The following is a 16,793-nucleotide window of genomic DNA, read 5'->3' on the forward strand; positions in this document are numbered from 1 at the left end:
CTGAGAATTACACATAAAAAGAAAGAATAGTTTTAACAGTGGTATTTATTTTATTGTACTTTTCACTCTTCATGGCTAATTAAGGATATAGTTTCCAAATACGGTGTTTTTTCACTTCTCATCTGTTTTTTTTTTTTTTTTTTTTATGAGAATAAACTCTGTTGAACTTTCAGATGAGGTATTAACTTTTATCAGATGATCCAAAGCTCAAATGGATTTTGAATTTCAGCCAAGGAAGGCAAAGTATTTTGATGAATTTCATCACCAGAAAGGAAGGGGAGAAAAAAAGTACTGTTGGCAGAATTTTCCCAAGCTGTTGCCAGGAGCCATAGAAAACTTACTTGCATTGCAAATCCATTATAACATTATAAAATAGTTTTATGTAATCAGGATCAGTAGTTCAAGGCAATTTATAAATAATTAAATACGGAAAGGCTCAAGCAATTAATGTTATGTGAGTCCTAGGGTGTTTTTCTAAAGTATTACATCTATATGTGTTTAAACGCAGGCCCTCAATCACAAAAACATGCAGAGATTGTGGACTTATAGGTGCTTATACAGTAAATGTTTGTAAAAAAATAGTTTTACCGGCAATCTCGGGAAAATATTGGTGAAACTTTTGCTGAAAACAGAATTGCTTCAATCTATGGCACAACTTCTAGTTTTGCATCTATAATACTGAACTCAAAGGTAAAATCTGGACTCCTTCATGAATCCACACTCATTTCAGATTACCAGTGGAAGTGTGCAGATGTTTTGAGGTTTCCGTAATTCTTGTCAAGGCCCCTTTGCTCTCACTGACTCATTCCCTTGTGACCACTCTACCCTTATCCACACTTAATTTAGGGCCAAAGTTGTTCGTGTTTTCCCTCTATTTTATTCTGCCCTCTCTCCCACCCCCCAGCAGCATGGGATATACCTGGACCCGGGAACAGGGGGGCAACAATGGGGGAGGCGGGCAAGTGTAGGGGTCAAAGTGAGACAGGAAATAGAGTCTGCACCGTCTTCATGCAGATCAAAGTAGGTGACAGACACTGTTCTCCAGAGCGTGTCCATTTCTGACGGAGCCGTAATAATAGTTGCTCTGTTGACATCATTACTCTGACTGTGCAACGAGACACCATGAGGAGATGGAGGAATATCCCCAAGGTTATTTATGGTCCAACAGGTGGAGATCGTCTCATTCACAGAAGTTCAGGATGAAGACCCTTGGTTCATCGTGTGAGGAGATGCAGAGGGAGTGTCTCGGCCTGGAGCCCACGAAGGGAATTTCCTGGAGTAAAGGGGTTTCTGAGGCTGCGATTTCTTTAAGGCTCTTTATTACATTAGAAAAATGTTTTTCTTTTCTAGCTCCTTCTCATGTGATGAAAGGACAAAACCTTTGTAGCTGAAGTAACCTTTTAGATACCCCACTGGAAGCAACATGCTAACTGTAAAGTATGAAGCCAGGGGAATAAAGTGCCCCAACCTCTGTCATACTTGTGTTCAGACTGCATAACCCATAATTAAAACACATTCTTCTTTGACTGCGCATCTAATATGCTCAGTAAGGTTCATTAAATACCTCCAGTGAGCTGCTCCAGGATGGCGCAGGCATTGATCGGTACCTCAAGACTCGTCCACTGTCCTCACCTCCACATGTTCCAAAGAGCCCCCTCAAGCAGCAAGGAATGTCTAAACACAGAATTTGAATAAGACATCACAAACTGTAATATAGGATGCATAATATAACAATTATAAATCGTTCATCTTTTTTAGTAAGGCTATTTATATTTCACAGAATTGGGAAGAAATGTGATCTAGATTTCAGGATTGAAAGCTGGAAACCAGAGGTAGTTTCCACGTTTAACTTTGCTTTAGTTAATCACATAAACCAAGACAAATTTCCTTACATTTATTTCGCAAGATGGATAATTTTCGTTTGTATCTATTGGGAAAGAAGGCTAATGAGTGAGTCCATTTAGGTCTGGATTTTGTCTAAATGTGCTGGGTAAGCAAAAGAGCATGCATCTCATCTATGTCTTTATTTCTTCTTGTGAGAATAGGGCTATTCAATTTTAAATACCCTTCAAAGTATTACATATAAGAATCTTTAAGTTGGTGTATGCATTTGAAAAACATGACACAAGATACCCCTTGTTAGCAATTCAACCCAATTAGTGTTCTCCTTTTACTTTAAAATGAATCTCTAACTGTACATTAGACATCTGTGAAAGATCATGAACTATGCAGCCTCTTTTAGCAAATCTCCAGGGGGAATACGTCTACTGGAGTTGGGTTGCAGAGTAAATAACCATATTAGAGGTGAAGGACTCCCTTCAGCGAACTTCTGTAGAACTAACACTGATCATCACAAAAGAGTCCACCTTGGTAGCAATTTTACGTCCTTGGTGAATGTAGCCCTTTGGTAAATCATCTACATTGAAGTATCTCTGATTTGAGATTTTATCTGGAATTGCTAACAGAATCAGGACATCTTTTCCGCAGGGCTTATGAGATCAGCGTAATTCACTGATATTATTTTATAAAATATAATCAATAATGAGTTTACAGTAAATAAAACAGAAGCCACTCTTCTGTCTCTAATGGGAGTGCTCTGAGTTTGTTTGAACTTCTAATTAATTAAAATTTCCATACAAAGGATGAAGTGTTTATGATTTTTCAGTGAATATTGATGAAAGCTCATTGTCCAAAATTCACAAGCGTTCATTCAGACTCATAAAAAAGTTTATGAATATTTCATCCAAAACTGAGATCATAAAATGAAGCACTTTGTAATCCTTTCAAGAGCCACAATAAAGAACGTCCATGAATTAAAACCACGCATATGTTGGTAAGCATTAGTATTTTTTTCCTTCAGAACGTACATAGCAAATGTCTACTTGGGATCAGCAGTGTTTTAGACCACACCTATCATTTTAGCAAGAAGTGCTAACCGCTCAGAAACTCAAGAACTTTCAAAAAGTTGGGAGGAAAAGGCAAAGTTCTAATACTGAGTTTACAGATAACAATTACCAAATCCTGAAAAAACATTGATGAATTAATTTTACAATCTAGAAATCAGAAGTCAAATGTCATCATCAAATGCCCCAGAGGTGCATTTGAAGGGGAAGAAGGGGTCCTCAGGGAAGACCCTGATGCAGCAAGTGTGCAATCTCTGACAGCAAACAGGAGGTTTCTAGATGCCGCTATGGAGGAGAAAGGAGCACACATTTGTGGAAGATGTTAGGATTTGCTACTTTGGGGAATTTGTGTTTTCAAATCACTCTTAATTTTACAGAAGCAGTGGTGAGGATTCATTGACACCTGGCAAAGGTGAAAATGCTCTTGTTATTTCCTGTTTATCCAACCTCTTCCCCAGCACGTAATCCGCGCCTGACAAGCGATGTACAGCGATTATACAGTTTACTCCCATTGAGCGCCTGCTGTCTACCAGCTGAGGGCCTCAGTGCTTCAGGTGAAGGTGAGCCTCGAAACAGTCCTAGACGCAGATTCTCTGTCATCCCCTCACCGCACAGGAGGAAGCTCGGAATGGGTTGGTAAAGAGTTGGGCTGAAGCCCCACAAAGTCACACGACTGGTAGGAGACGCAGCTGGGAACCAGAGCCCATCCCCGGCCCTCCTGCTGACAAGCCGACCACGCACGCTGGGCCGCCGGATTCTGAGTCAGTCTCAGCCCTGAGACCGCTGCGTTTGGGGATGTTGCTTGTTTGCTTGTTCTCCCGGGAGTTACTCTTATGGAAAGATGTTTACCTTGTAAGCAGCTGGAATGACCAGTGTGCTTGGCTGGGGACTCAACTGTGTGTCTCTTTTGGCCAAAAGCGGGGCTGGCGGTAGAGCTTCCTTAGGAGTCCGATGAGCCTGGCGCCTTTGGGAAAGTGATACCTACAGGGGCTTGAGGATGGAGTCGTACAGGCCGGCAGGTCCGTTTTTGTTTATTGGTGAATCCTGGCCGCTGCCACGTGTGTCTGTGCTCAGGACACAGTTCCGGACGTTGGGGCTGAGTGGGTGAAGTGAAGGGCCCCCCGGGGCTGGTGACGGAGGCTGCTACAGCCCCAGGCAGACCCCAGGGCGACGGCCCATCCTCCCATCACAGGGCCGAAGCGGGAATCACCACGAAGAGCAAGTTCCTCTTGTTTTCTTCCTTCTTTTCTTCAAAAATAAACTGACGTTATGACAGTTTTCTTCTCTACAACTTTCGACACACTTGCTTAGCTTAGAATCGCCAAAGGCAGAACTGTTTTGTTCATAGAAATATACTTCATCAGAAATACAGTCAGGAATTAAAGCCTCTTAAAGCCCTGAAAGCCATATTAAAGTGGATTTTGTCTTGTTGAAATCAAAGAGAGCATTTGCTTCAAGCTCACTCATTTCCTAATTTTTTCCTAAAACACAGATTATCCATGTTTATAAAAAAAAAATTTCCTATACATTGTCATAATAAAGTTATCAAGTATCATGGATCCCAATATATATAATACAAATATTTTTAAAGATTTCACCTACTACAGCATAGATTTTTGGATTAAGGGAGTGAGAATATTTTCCCTTAATTTTTAATGGTTTTGGACTAATTGTAGATCCATACCGCCCTCTGCTGGCCACTGTGTGCCTGACATTAAAAATGGATGTGAACCTGCAGAGTCTGTGAAGAACCCAACATTCCCCAGAAAATAAACTTTTGTTCCCCAAATGAATGACGGATTTTTTCTGACATTTGCTTTCCAATAAACAAAACTTTCAATTTTTAAATTTTTATCTTTTTATTTCTTTAATTTTTAAGCAGGGCTACTTACTTAAAGGCAATCTTTAGTATATTTCTTAGGATATTTTTTTATCAAAATGTCATTGATGTAAAGTTAAAATAACAAAATATGTGCAATGGAAGAACTGCCCCCAAATTACACATATATTTTAAATCGGTTTTTTACTTCATGTTTTTTATTTTCCATTTAATATATTTTCATATACAAAAAATTTTATACATTTTATATCATTATAAGATAAGACCTATCACCAAGACGTGCCCTATATTCCACTAATTCTCCGGATGGATTGCATCCACCAAAAAGGATGGAGATTTAATTCACCGATTTAGAGTTTGATAAAGATGTCACAGGACAGTTGAAAGAGAAAGTGACGGGCAGCTGGGATTTGAAACTCGTAGGTCAGCTTGCTTTCTGAAAACGCGACCTCGGGCAAATATTTCCTGTAACTCGGCTTCAGTGTCCTCATCTTCAAACCCCAGGTGACACAGGATCATTACAACGTGTGCCTAATAACACATATTTCACGGAGCAAGACGCTACCCGTGGGTCACCCGGCCTCCTGCTGGGCGCAGCTCGGGTTCATAGGCCGTCCCTTCCTCTCTCTTCTTTCTCTGAGCAACAGCTCTCACTGATGTACCTTCAAACACTGGCACGTATTGGGCTCTCAGTAATATTTGTTAGTGAATGAATATCTTTAGCACATGATGGCCAGAAGTGGAGAGATGTTAGCATATTCTGGGGTCTGTATCCAGCCTGAATGCTTTTCCTAGTCAACATATTAAAAGAGTTCTAACTGAAACAAAATATAAAACTATGGACTTATGGCATTGTCCCCGAAAGCAGCTGAGTAGATATGCATCCTTTCTTATTCTTTGGTTCCATGGAAACTGCTTTGGAAGGTGAGGGGTTTGTTTTGGTTTTGGTTTTGTTTTTTTAACATCTTTATTGGAGTATAGTTGCTTTACATTGTTGTGTTAGTTTCTGCTTTATAACAAAGTGAATCAGCTACACGTATACATATATCCCCATATCTCCTCCCTCTTGCATCTCCCTCCCACTGTCCCTATCCCACCCCTCTAGGTGGTCACAAAGCACTGAGCTGATCTCCCTGTGCTATGCAGCTGCTTCCCACTAGCTATCTATTTTACGTTTGGTAGTGTATATATGTCCACGCCACTCTCTCACTTCATCCCAGCTTACCCTTCCCCCTCCCTGTGTCCTCAAGTCCATTCTCTACGTCTGAGTCTTTATTCCTGTCCTGCCACTAGGTTCTTCAGAAACTTTTTTTTTTTTTTTAGATTCCATATATGTGTGTTAGCATACGATATTTCTTTTTCTCTTTCTGACTTACTTCACTCTGTATGACAGACTCTAGGTCCATCCACCTCACTACAAATAACTCAGTTTCATTTCGTTTTATGGCTGAGTAATATTCCATTGTATATATGTGCCACATCTTCTTTATCCATTCATCAGCACTTAGGTTGCTTCCATGTCCTGGCTATTGTAAATAGTGCTTCAGTGAACATTGGGGTGCATGTGTCTTTTTGAATTATGGTTTTCTCAGGGTATACGCCCAGTAGTGGGATTGTTGGGTCGTATGGTAATTCTGTTTTTAGTTTTTTAAGGAACTTCCATGCTGTTCTCCATAGTGGCTGTATCAATTTACATTCCCACCAACAGTGCAAGAGGGTTCCCTTTTCTCCACACCCATTCCAGCATTTATTGTTTGTAGATTTTTTGATGGTGGCCACTCTGACTGGTGTGAGGTGATATCTCATTGTAGTTTTGATTTGCATTTCTCAGATGATTAGTGATGTTGAGCATCCTTTCATGTGTTTGTTGGCAATCTGTGTATCTTCTTTGGAGAAATGTCTATTTACGTCTTCTGCCCATCTTTGGATTGGGTTGCTTGTTTTATTGATATTGAGCTGCATGAGCTGCTTGTGTATTTTGGAGATTAATCCTTTGTTAGTTGCTTCATTTGCAAATACTTTCTTCCATTCTGAGGGTTGTCTTTTTGTCTTGTTTATGGTTTCCTTTGCTGTGCAAAAGCGCTTAAGCTTCATTGGGTCCCTTTTGTTTATATTTGTTTTTATTTCCATTTCTCTAGGATGTGGATCAAAAAGGATCTTGCTGTGATTTATGTCATAGAGTGTCCTGCCTATGTTTTCCTCTAAAAGTTTTATAGTGTCTGGCCTTACATTTAGGTCTTTAATCCATTTAGAATTTATTTTTGTGTATGGTGTTAGGGAGTGTTCTAATTTCATTCTTTTACATGTAGCTGTCCAGTTTTCCCAGCACCATTTATTGAAGAGGCTGTCTTTTCTCCATTGTATACTCTTGCGTCCTTTATCAAAGATAAGGTGACCATATGTGCATGGGTTTATCTCTGGGCTTTCTATCCTGTTCCATTGATCTATATTTCTGTTTTTGTGCCAGTACCATATTGTCTCGATTACTGTAGCTTTGTAGTACAATCTGAAGTCAGGGAACCTGATTCCTCCAGCTCCGTTTCTCTTTCTCAAGATTGCTTTGGCTATTCGGGGTCTTTTGTGTTTCCATACAAATTGTGAAATTTTTTGTTCTACTTCTGTGAAAAATGCCATTGGTAGTTTGATAGGGATTGCATTGAATCTGTAGATTGCTTTGGGTAGTATAGTCATTTTCACAATGTTAATTCTTCCAATCCAAGAACATGGTGTATCTCTCCATCTGTTTCTATCATCTTTAATTTCTTTCATCAGTGTCTTACAGTTTTCTGCATACAGGTCTTTTGTCTCCTTAGGTAGGTTTATTCCTAGGTATTTTACTCTTTCTGTTGCAGTGGTAAATGGGAGTGTTTCCTTAATTTCTCTTTCAGATTTTTCATCATTAGTGTATAGGAATGCAAGAGATTTCTGTGCATTAATTTTGTATCCTGCTACTTTACCAAATTCATTGATTAGCTCTAGTAGTTTTCTGGTAGCATCTTTAGGAGTCTCTATGTATAGTATCATGTCATCTGCAAGCAGTGACAGTTTTACTTCTTCGTTTCCAATTTAGATTCCTTTTATTTCTTTTATTCTCTAAGTGCTGTGGCTAAAACTTCCAAAACTATGTTGAATAATAGGAGTGAGAGTGGGCACCCTTGTCTTCTTCCTGATCTTAGAGGAAATGGTTTCAGTTTTTCACCATTGAGAACGATGCTGGCTGTGGGTTTGTCATATATGGCCTTTATTATGTCGAGGAAAGTTCCCTCTATGCCTACTTTCTGGAGGGTTTTTATCGTAAATCGGTGTTGAATTTTGTCAAAAGATTTCTCTGCATCTATTGAGATGATCATATGGTTTTTCTCCTTCAATTTGTTAATATGGTGTATCACATTGATTGATTTGCATATATTGAAGAATCCTTGCATTCCTGGGATAAACCCCACTTGATCATGGTGTATGATCCCTTTAATGTGCTGTTGGATTCTGTTTGCTAGTATCTTGTTGAAGATTTTTGCGTCTATGTTAATCAGTGATATTGGTCTGTAGTTTTCTTTTTTTATGAAATCTTTGCCTGGTTTTGGTATCAAGGTGATGGTGACCTCGTAGAATGAGGTTGGGAGTGTTCCTCCCTCTGCTATATTTTGGAAGAGTTGGAGAAGGATAGGTGTTAGCTCTTCTCTTAATGTTTGATAGAATTCACCTGTGAAGCCATCTGGTCCTGGGCTTTTGTTTGTTGGAAGATTTTTAATCAAAGTTTCAATTTCAGTGCTTGTGTTTGGTCTGTTCATATTTTCTATTTCTTCCTGGTTCAGTCTCAGAAGGTTGTGCATTTCTAAGAATTTGTCCTTTTCTTCCAGGTTGTCCATTTTATTGGCATGTAGTTGCTTGTAGTAATCTCTCATGATCCTTTGTATTTCTGCAGTGTCAGTTGTTACTTCTCCTTTTTCATTTCTAATTCTATTGATTTGAGTCTTCTCTCTTTTTCTTGATGAGTCTGGCTAATGGTTTATCAATTTTGTTTATCTTCTCAAAGAACCAGCTTTTAGTTTTATTGATCTTTGCTATCGTTTCCTTCATTTCTTTTTCATTTATTTCTGATCTGATCTTTATGATTTCTTTCCTTCTGCTAACTTTGGAGTTTTTTTGTTCTTCTTTCTCTAATCGCTTTAGGTGTAAGGTTAGGTTGTATATTTGGGATGTTTCTTGTTTCCTGAGGTAGGATTGTATTGCTATAAACTTTCCTCTTAGAACTGCTTTTGCTGCATCCCATAGGTTTTGGGTCATCGTGTTCTCATTGTCTTTTGTTTCTAGGTATTTTTTGATTTCCTCTTTGATTTCTTCAGTGATCTCTTGGTTATTTAGCAATGTATTGTTTACCTTCCATGTGTTTGTATTTTTACAGATTTTTTCCTGTAATTGATATCTAGTCTCATAGTGTTGTGGTCAGAAAAGATACCTGATATGATTTCAATTTTCTTAAATTTACCAAGGCTTGATTTGTGACCCAAGATATGATCTATCCTGGAGAATGTTCCATGAGCACTTGAGAAGAAAGTGTATTCTGTTGTTTCTGGTTGGAATGTCCTATATATATCAATTAAGTCCATCTTGTTTAATATATCATTTAAAGCTTGTGTTTCCTTATTTATTTTCATTTTGGAGGATCTGTCCATTGGTGAATGTGGGGTGTTAAAGTCCCCTGCTATGATTGTGTTACTGTAGATTTCCCCTTTTGTAGGTATTAGCATTTGCCTTAGGTATTGAGGTGCTCCTATGTTGGGTGCATAAATATTTACAGTTGTTGTATCTTCTTCTTGGATTGATCCCTTGATCATTATGTAGTGTCCTTCTTTGTCTCTTCTAATAGTCTTTATTTTAAAAGTCTATTTTGTCTGATATGAGAATTGCTACTCCAGCTTTCTTTTGATTTCCTTTTGCATGGAATATCCATCCCCTCACTTTCTGTCTGTAAGTGTCCCGAGGTCTGAAGTGGGTCTCTTGTAGACAGTATATATATGAGTCTTGTTTTTATATCCATTCAGCCAGTCTATGTCTTTTGATTGGAGCTTTTAATCCATTTACATTTAAGGTAATTATCGATATGTATGTTCCTATTACCATTTTCTTAATGTTTTGTGTTTGTTATTGTAGGTCTTTTCCTTCTCTTGTGTTTCCTGCCTAGAGAAGTTCCTTTAGCATTTGTTGTAAAGCTGGTTTGGTGGCGCTGAACTCTCTTAGGTTTTGCTTGTCTGTAAAGATTTTAATTTCTCTGTCAAATCTGAATGAGATCCTTGCTGGGTAGAGTAATCTTGGTTGTAGGTTTTTCCCTTTCATCACTTTAAATATGTCCTGCCACTCCCTTCTGGCTTGCAGAGTTTCTGCTGAAAAATCAGCTGTTAACCTTATGGGGATCCCCTTGTATGTTATTTGTTGCTTTTCCCTTGCTGCTTTTAATATTTTTTCTTTGTATTTACTTTTTGATAGTTTGATTAATATGTGTCTTGGCATGTTTCTCCTTGGATTTATCCTGTATGGGACTCTCTGCATTTCCTGGACGTGATTGACTATTTCCTTTCCCATATCAGGGAAGTTTTCAACTATAATCTCTTCAAATATTTTCTCAGTCCCTTTCTTTTTCTCTTCTTCTTCTGGGACCCATATAATTTGAATGTTGGTGCGTTTAATGTTGTCCCAGAGGTCTCTGAGACTGTCCTCAATTCTTTTCATTCTTTTTTCTTTATTCTGCTCTGCGGTAGTTATTTCCTCTATTTTATCTTCCAGGTCACTTATCCGTTCTTCTGCTTCAGTTATTCTGCTATTGATTCCTTCTAGATAATTTTTAATTTCATTTATTGTGTTCTTCATCATTGTTTGTTTGCTCTTTAGTTCTTCTAGGCCCTTGTTAAACGCTTCTTGTATTTTCTCCATCCTATTTCCAAGATTTTGGATCATCTTTACTATCATTACTCTGAATTCTTTTTCAGGTAGACGGCCTATTTCCTCTTCATTTGTTTGGTCTGGTGGGTTTTTACCTTGCTCCTTCATCTGCTGTGTGTTTCTCTGTCTTCTCATTTTGCTTAACTTAGTGTGTTTGGGGTCTCCTTTTCACAGGCTGCAGGTTCCTAGTTCCCATTGTTTTTGGTGTCTGCCCCCTGTGGGTAAGGTTGGTTCAGTGGATTGTGTAGGCTTCCTGTTTGAGGGGACTCGTGTCTGTGTTCTGGTGGATGAGGCTGGATCTTGTCTTTCTGGTGGGCAGGACTGCATCTGGTGGTGTGTTGTGGGGTTTCTGTGAACTTATTATGATTGTAGGCAACCTCTCTGCGAATGGGTGGGGTTGTGTTCCTGTCTTGCTAGTTGTTTGCCGTAGGTTGTCCAGCACTGTAGCTTGCTGGTCATTGGGTGGAGCTGGGTCTTAGTGTTGAGATGGAGATCTCTGGGAGAGCTCTCACTCTTGCACCAGCCTGAGGCACGCCGTGTGTTCTCCAGGGGTAGTTGTCCCTGGATCACAGGACCCTGGTGGTGGCGGGCTGCCCAGGCTCGTGGGAGGGGAGGTGTGGAGAGTGACCTGTGCTCGCACACAGGCTTCTTGGTGGCGGCAGCAGCAGCCTTAGCGTCTCACGCCCGTCTCTGGGGTCCGCGCTGATAGCCATGGCTCGTGCCTGTCTCTGGAGCTCGTTTAGGCGGTGCTCTGAATCCCCTCTCCTCGCACACCTGAAACAATGGTCTCTTGATTCTTAGGCAGGTCCAGACCTTTTCCCGGACTCCTTCCTGGCTAACTGTGGCGCACAGCCCCCTTCAGGCTGTGTTCATGCCGCCAACCCCAGTCCTCTCCCTGGGATCTGACCTCCGAAGCCGAAGCCTCAGCTCCCAGCCCCCGCCCGCCCCGGCGGGTGAGCAGACAAGCCTCTCGGGCTGGTGAGTGCTGGTCGGCACCGATCCTCTGTGCAGGAATCTCTCCACTTTGCCCTCCGCACCCCTGTTGCTGCGCTCTCCTCCTTGGCTCTGAAGCTTCCACCCCTGCCCAACCCCCGTCTCTGCTAGTGAAGGGGCTTCCTAGTGTGTGGAAACTTCTCCTCCTTCACAGCTCCCTCCCAGAGGTGCAGGTCCTGTCCCTATTCTTTTGTCTCTGTTTTTTCTTTTTTTTTTTTCCCTACCCTGGTACAGGGGGAGTTTCTTGCCTTTTGGGAAGTCTGAGGTCTTCTGCCAGCGTTCAGTAGGTGTTCTGTAGAAGTTGTTCCACATGTAGAGGTATTTCTGATGTATTTGTGGTGAGGAAGGTGATCTCCATGTCTTACTCCTCTGCCATCTTGAAGGTCCCCCCCAGGAAGGTGAGGTTTTTATGTGCTTGTCACAAACAGTTACTTCTATCCCTTCTATATCCTTGACTTAGAAGTATGGGAACTACTCAGAGAACAGGGACACAGAGAAGGGCCATCTATACCAACAGGCAATGTCCACCTTATGCACCTGATGACGTCAACTGATCACCTTTGGGTCCCTGCAGAACTCCTCCCATCTCCACGTCTCCACTACATGGTCTGCCTCTGAGGGCAGGGACTGTCCCCGTGGTCTGTGTCCTTGTGGAGTCCAACAGGAGACCTTGTATGTATGGGAGGCTTTAGATGCTCAGTGTGAACAAAATGTCCTAACTGGGCTCCGTGGATAATCACTCCCTAGCTCCTATGGTCGAAGGGATAAGTAGCTTCTGTTCATCACTTGAAACTGCTATTACCAGCATCTGTCATTTCATTTCTTGGTGAACGTCTATGGACAATGATATCGTGAAGTGTAAGAAGAAGCAGCCCTTGGAGAAGTAGGAACGCCCTTGGGGCACGTTCCCAGTCAGTGTTCTTGCACTTTACAGCGGGATCCTCTCTCACGCATGGGGTGTTTATTCAGACCATGCTGTGGTCCAGGCGCCCAGCAGGCACTGGGGATGCAGGGATGAACACAACAGGGTTCCTGACCCAGGGTCTCGATCTGGTTACGGCAGGACATGAGTAAAGCCCAGACCAGCACAAGCGAGGGCCAAGAAGGACAGAAGGGGCTCTGAGGTAAAACCAGTAGGGCGCCTGCATTGGTCAGGTGGAAAGGGGGTGGAGGGGATGGACAGGTGGAAGGAATGTTCCAGAGAGAAATGATCCAAAGTCAACAGAGGGCAGGGAGAAGTCAAGGATTACCTATGGAATCGCCCCATGTGCCTATATCACGGATGAAGCCGGGGCAGCAGGTTAGGGGCTCTGAGAAGTTAGCAGAGATGGATGCATGAAAGCCCTGAGAAGCAGCTAAGACTTTGGGCTCCAGCCTAAGTGCAAAGGAAAACCTTCAAAGCATTTTAGGCAAGAGTGACAATCACACATGAATTTTTGAAATATATTTTTATTGTATTCTTAGGAACGGATTAGAAGGAGGACGACGAGCTGAAATGGTAAACAACCCCAGGAAGAGCTGAGCAGGGCCTGAGCCACAGGCTGTGAGATGAGCAGGTGGGGGGACGGACGCAGAGCCAAGGGCAGAGCAGCCGACACCGGGGGGCTGCCCTCGGGGGACCAGAATGCTGGAGGGAGGTGGGGTGGGCTGGGAGACTGTATGGCGGGGTCAGCCAGGGAGAAGTGAGTTTGAGGAAGAGTTAGCGAGTTGGCTGCATGGATCTGAAGCTCTGCGGAGAAAACCCACGAGGACACGCTGGTTTGAGGTCAACACCACCGGCGGGTGGTCCACACAGCAGGAGGCAGGGCTCTCACATGGAAGGAAAGTGCAGGATACAGAAGCACGTGGCCCAGCCGTGGAGTCTGAGGTCTCCAGGGAAAGGTCACAGAGCAGACATTCAATAAACATTGGCTCCATTGCATAGTTAACACATATATATGGACTCTAAAAACAAAATGGTTCTGAAGAACCTAGGGGCAGGGCAGGAATAAAGACACAGACGTAGATAGTGGACTTGAGGACACGGGGAGGGGGATTGGTAAGCTGGGACGAAGTGAGAGAATGACATGGACTTATATATACTACCAACTGTAAAATAGATAGCTAGTGGGCAGCAGCCGCATAGCTCAGGGAGATCAGCTCGGTGCTTTGTGACCACCTAGAGGGATGGGTTAGGGATGGTGGGAGGGAGATGCAAGAGGGAGGGGAAATGGGGATATATGTATACGTATAGCTGATTCACTTTGTTATACAGCAGAAACTAACGCACCATTGTAAAGCAACTATACTCCAATAAAGATGTTAAAAAAAACTTTTTTTAATAAAAAAATAAAATCAAAGAGATCTATAACAAAGGGCTTCTAATCTTCTTTGGAACAAATAGAGAAAATTGAAAATATACATATTCATGATAGTGAGCTGCACACAAAAATAATAATCAATGCCATCGTTTGAGGGATTTCCATGCCCTAAACCCTCCCTAAAGCGCCACACATATTACCTCAGGCATCTTATCACAGCCTGGTGAGGTTTATTATTTCAATTTCATCCATGAGGATAGAAATGATCACAGAAGAAATACAGCATGGTTTTCAATAAAATAAGCCCTGTGAACAGAAACACCTGGGTTCTATTCTCGACTTTGCTACTAGCTGATGGCCTTGGACATCTTAAATGAATCTGATAAAAATTTAAACCGCAATACGCATTTTTTGTATACTAAAGAAGCATCAGCAGTAAAACAACACTGTCCCACATGGACGGTGGTGTGGCTGCAGGAACTTGCCACAGACTGCATCTCTGGACACAGATGGCTTCAGTTTGATATCTAGAATTTCGACATTTGTATCATGAGCCATGAAAATGTTTATAGCCTTTGGCCTAATAATTTTATTTCCAGGACCATTTTCTACGTCATCAAACATATTTATTGTAGCATCATTTGTAATAGTGAACATCTGGAAAGAACAAAATGTCCACAGACAGAAGATATTAAAACAGATTAGGATCTGTCCACATGATGGAATCTTGTGTAGTTATTTATAATTATGATCCTGAGGATGACGGAATAACAGGAAAATCCTTAGGATGCAATGCTAAAGAAAAGAGCAGAACACAATTCTGCCTGGACATTATTATTTCAACATATATAAATTGTGCATAGAAAGAAGTTTGAAAATTAATACAATAAAATTTTAGCAAAGGCTCTGTTAGCCTGCTAATAGCAATGTAACAGATTTTTTCTCCATTTCCCAGATTTTTCAAAAAATGCCAATTCTTTACAAAAATGTAATACTGTTTATCTTTTATAAATATAATAGACTGTAGCATTTTTTTCTTTTCTAAGAATCCCCAGTAAAACTATTAGCTTTAGGGGAAAACATTAAAAGCTGGTATTTTTTAGCCTTTAACAAACCATCAAATAAATAAACAAAAAACAGTACATCCAGAAAACATGATATCACTGGGCTGCTTAACATCGGAATCAATTAATTTAGGATTTCTTAATACATCAAAAGATTACAACAAAACAAAAGAATAAATACACCAAAATGTAAAAGGAGAATGGTTACTTTTAAAATGTTACTGTTCTCCAGCCTTTTGAAGGACAGATGATCTCGTATTAAACACTTGGGACAGGCTTCGTCACAGTAGCGACTTCCAGCTGAAACCCACTTGGTAGTTACTTATTTGCTTAAAAGGCAAACAGGGAAACTCCAGGGCTGGCGGTTTTGCTAAGCCTGCCGTTCGTCCAGCTGATAAGCTGAAAATAAATTACAAAGTGTTTGGGGAGCCCATTCCTTCTACACAAAACTCACATCCCTTCCGATGTGATGTACCTGCGAAGATTACACTATTCTTTCAGTCTCCCTTGAACAACCCTCAAAAGCAACGATGTACCAGGATTAGACCCAACAGTCGGAAGGACTGCGTTTACTCCATCTGAACCTAAGTGGCTCTGGTCCCTGGACACCAGCCCTACAGCACCTGCCTGGGTGTGATACTTGTGATATTTGCATTTGTAACACAGCCTTGATCCTGTAGGAAGATTTTTAAAGTTCAAAATAAACTAAAAAACAAAAACAAAACGTATTTTAACTGGAAGAAAATCAGATTGGAATTGCTTCCTTTGGCGATGTCCAGTGGTTGAAGGTCCTTTGGGCGGGCGGGACCCCAAGGGAAGGCTTCCCGTGCAGATTGCAGGGGCCCCATGGGATGAAACGCAGAAACACATGACAAAGTCTCCATCTGAGTACATCTGCCCTTCTCTTAGGACATAATTTGAATCCTGACAGAACTTAGTAGGCTGTGAATAAATTACAATCAGAATCAACACTGTGGCTCAATCGTGAAATCGAGAAATTCTACTCTTCTCTCATCTTACGTAAGTTGCCAAATGCAGGTCTGTGGGTCAGCCGCGTCAGGGTGCTAAGAAAACGCATTTTCAGGCCCTGCATCCTTGTTCTTAGGGGAAGCCCTTAGTCATTTGCCATCAGGTACGCCGTCAGTTGTGGTTTCCCATGGATGATGGTTACCAGGGTGAAGGGACCTCTCTCTAGCCCAGTCTGTCCTGAGTTTCTATCATAGTAACGTGTTGATTTTCTCAAGTACTTTTTTTTGGTATCAGTTGAGATTTCCATTTGTTCCTACATCTATTTATGTATTTAGAAAAAATAATTCAGACCTTGACACCCTGAGACAGAATAGCATCCCTGACCCTGGTTCCTAGTTTATTCTGGAAAGTGCAGAGCACGAGAGAAGAGAGAAATTACAAGCTATGTTCATCATCCTTATTTTAAGTTTCCTGTGTTTTTCAAATTTTCAAGACCATTTTAAATAAAATAAGCATGTTCCCAGCATGAGTTTATAACCCTATATATAAATATTCAATAGTTTTTAAAATTTATACATAACACTTCCTTACTAAAAATTTTTAGTATAGAGTGATCTTTTTTTATAATAGAGAGAAAATGCCTAGTAGCTTTAGGGAGCTGTAATTCCTATGTCACACAATTCATCCATGCAGAGTGTACTGTTTAATGATCTTTAGTGTATTCACAGGGCTGTGCGGCCACCACCATGGTCCACTTTATAGCACTGTCCCCACCCACTGGTAACCA

Source organism: Balaenoptera musculus, chromosome 17, assembly GCF_009873245.2.
Source record: "Balaenoptera musculus isolate JJ_BM4_2016_0621 chromosome 17, mBalMus1.pri.v3, whole genome shotgun sequence".
NCBI lineage: Eukaryota > Metazoa > Chordata > Mammalia > Artiodactyla > Balaenopteridae > Balaenoptera > Balaenoptera musculus.